This window comes from Montipora capricornis, chromosome 1 (genome assembly GCF_036669925.1).
Source record: "Montipora capricornis isolate CH-2021 chromosome 1, ASM3666992v2, whole genome shotgun sequence".
NCBI classification, from domain to species: domain Eukaryota; kingdom Metazoa; phylum Cnidaria; class Anthozoa; order Scleractinia; family Acroporidae; genus Montipora; species Montipora capricornis.
Window position 1 is genome coordinate 18818638 of NC_090883.1, and position 2500 is coordinate 18821137.

At 38.8% G+C, this 2500-nt stretch overlaps 1 protein-coding gene across 2 annotated transcripts in view; it reads right to left on the reverse strand.

The window, feature by feature from the left end:
- LOC138020486 (uncharacterized) overlaps nt 1-1664 on the reverse strand; it is a 39782-nt gene extending 38118 nt beyond the window's left edge. The window contains exons 1-2 of one of the 2 annotated variants that reach the window (XM_068867487.1): nt 1514-1664; nt 1219-1409 (exon numbers count right to left, since the gene is read on the reverse strand). The gene's annotated coding sequence lies outside the window, so the exon portion shown is untranslated. The remainder of the gene's footprint in view (nt 1-1218; nt 1410-1513) is intronic. The other variant, XM_068867530.1, reaches the window with a different exon arrangement.
- Nucleotides 1665-2500: the final 836 nt, after the last annotated feature.

Sequence of the window (2500 nt, forward strand, 5' to 3'; positions counted from 1 at the left end):
TTGTTTGCTTTGAAAGGCTTTTGTGAGATTTTTCTGAGATTTTGCATATGTGGGTTGATATTTGATATGCGAGTTGTTTTCATTAAGATGACAAGAATTTTTATCCATTTTCTATTTCAAGTGTTCTTTCTTGCAAATGATTAATGGGTAGGCATAGTTCTGCAAGTCAGAAAATATATGTTTGGTCATTCTAGTGTAAAATGAAGTTTATTTGAGAAGCCAACAATATTTCTTTAAGCTTATATCTACTTCGCATTTAGGTGAATCTTTGTGTTCTTGATTTAATTTATGCAACAATTATTTTCAGACAAGAAGCTATTTCAACAAATTTGACGGATAAAGATTTCCATCTTATATAGCGTCTTTTTCTACAAACTTTTAAAAAAGACTCCGAGTTTTTGTTTTCACTTTTTAGTAACTAAATACTCAAATTCCCGTTGGCCACGCGAGACTTACGTGACGGCAACCTTCTCTCTATTTTACGTGAAACGTGACACGGCAAGCCGACGTTTGGCGTTTCACGTAAACGTGATGCTAAATTTCTCTATTCAGTGTCTATTAACTATGCAAGGCAAGAAGCATGACGCGTGTACGCTTACGCCACATTTATGACGGATGTGACCTTGTAGGGGATCTTTTCCTCGAACTAACTCTGAATGTTAGTAATGTCGGATCGTTCATTAATAAAACAAGGGAACACAACCGATTACAGTATTGCCCGAAATTCAGTAAGACAAAATTACTGTATTCCTCCAGTCTCCAGGTGCAAATTTGTAGAAAAAATGTGATTTCATTGTCACTTTTACCACGACACAAATGTCGTTCTTTAAAGGCTTCTTTTGCGTAAATAAGTTTATTCTGGTGAAAATGAAAGGATAAATCTCCTTGATGCAAGAATCAAAACCAAAATTGATACACAACAGAATATCGTCGCGTGTGTGGAGCCCGCCTTCCCAATCAGACAAAAAAAAAAAGCATGGCTTTACGGAAGTAGGAAGTGCAATTTCAACATTCGACGAACGGCTCAGGCAAGTAACTATCACAGAAAAACCGATTCTGCTAAGACTGCATTGTCAAATGCGCTGCATAAGTGTGTTAATTTCAGTAAGAGCGGCGCATTTCCATGTTTTACCACTATTCAGCAACTCGTGTCTCCCCTCCAAGCCAACTGATTCAGTTGCGAGAGTCACGAAAGAGTAAACACTGACTACGTCTTACCTGTCGAGTTTGCTTAAAACCTTGAAACCCGCCGATCGATCTCTCAACAAACAAGAAACGTTAAGTAGGACGAGCGACACGGCTTTCGTATCAGTAGGATAGGCTTTGCATGAAGTTCTCTTGGTCGAATATTCGTGATTTGTAAGTAGGGGGAGCCCACACAATCCACGATGTTTATAAACCGTTTTTTTCTAAGAAACGAAGGAAACAATTATTGTTTGATATATCATGTGTATGTCACATGCAACTATACAACTGGCTTTGTTCTAATGAGGAACATTGACTCACACCTTACCTTTTGACTTTGGATAAAAGCTTGTAAAATCTCTCAATAGCAACCAGGAAGACGAGCGACACATAAGTATCGGTACGACTGACTTTGTAAGGAATCAATAATTAGGGGTATCCCCCAACAAATGCCTCATGCATTCACTTTCGGTTGGCAGAAAAGGTGTTTCCCCTTTTTCTACGAAACCACTAAGGAAGCAATAAATGATTTGATGAATTGAGCATGTGTATATCACATGCAATCAAAGCACTGGCTTCGTTGTTTTAAACAAAGAAACACGATGTTGCCCACAAAATTTATTGTGTGACTAACAACGCTACAATATACGCCATATATTTGTTTTATAAAAAAAAATCAAGTAAAGTTATGACCATCGTAGTTTTAAACACAATTTTGGCAATTGCATAGAGAAGCCTAAAAAATTCAGGACTTCAACGCTGTTTGAATTCTCACGGGTTCCTCGCGATACCGACCAACCGAGCTATGAAGACACTGACGTTAGGAGCTGGTCATTTGTGGGTTCTAATTTTCCGGTGAGCAATGAATCAACGATGAAATGATATATGAAATGAATCACATATTGAACTGCGGATATGAAATCAAGTAACCTATGATCCTCGCAGTTATAAACACAATTTTGGCAACGTCAGTGGCTTCGTAGGTCATTTGGTTAGAGCGTCGCACGATAACACTCCGATTTTAAAAGCCATTTACGTGACATTATTGTGTTAAACCCAGGCTCTCCCTTTCTCTCCCCAATTTCCGCGAAGGAGATGATAAACAGTGCCTGGGGATAGAATGATTTGCTATTAGTCTCTCCCCCACGGGGCTTTTCAGGACTAATTTTACAAAACTTTTGTGGGGGACTTTTAGCCAGACTGCTTGTTACGCAGTTCACAATTAATTTTTATGGAAGTGAAAGATGCCCCCGTCCAGCTTAGGTTAGACCACAACACCGGGGACAACGTCCCCTACTCTTATCGAATAGTGAGT